Below are 445 nucleotides of genomic sequence, written 5' to 3' on the forward strand. Positions count from 1 at the left end.
CAGAGATAGAGCTCTCAGGGATTTGGCATCCGGCAAAGACGGGCATTAGTTTATGTCCCTATATGGAGCCTTGCTTCTTTCCAGCTATCTGTAAATGTTTATTCTCTTACATAAAATGCATGTTTGGAAAGGAAGTGGCTTGTTCTAGGGAAACATATGGGCTAGAGTTCTGAAAGTGATTATTTACCATTTCTAAGTCTGTCCCTTCTAGCTGTGTGTACTGGGAAAGGATCTTCCTTCACTCACACCAGAGGATATATAGCTGCTCTATTTTTTCAGTTGCTGTAGGGCAGCCATAGCTCATGCGACTGCAGTAAAAAATAGCCCAAGGCTGGGGTAGGGATTGGGAAGGGAATTTAGAACAATATTGACTATGTGCCAGGTACCATATGAAGCACGTAGCTTGTACTAATTAATGAATTCATATTCTCCTCACAAGGCTAGG

The sequence above is a fragment of the Cebus imitator genome, unplaced genomic scaffold (assembly GCF_001604975.1).
Source record: "Cebus imitator isolate Cc_AM_T3 unplaced genomic scaffold, Cebus_imitator-1.0 Scaffold47, whole genome shotgun sequence".
NCBI lineage: Eukaryota > Metazoa > Chordata > Mammalia > Primates > Cebidae > Cebus > Cebus imitator.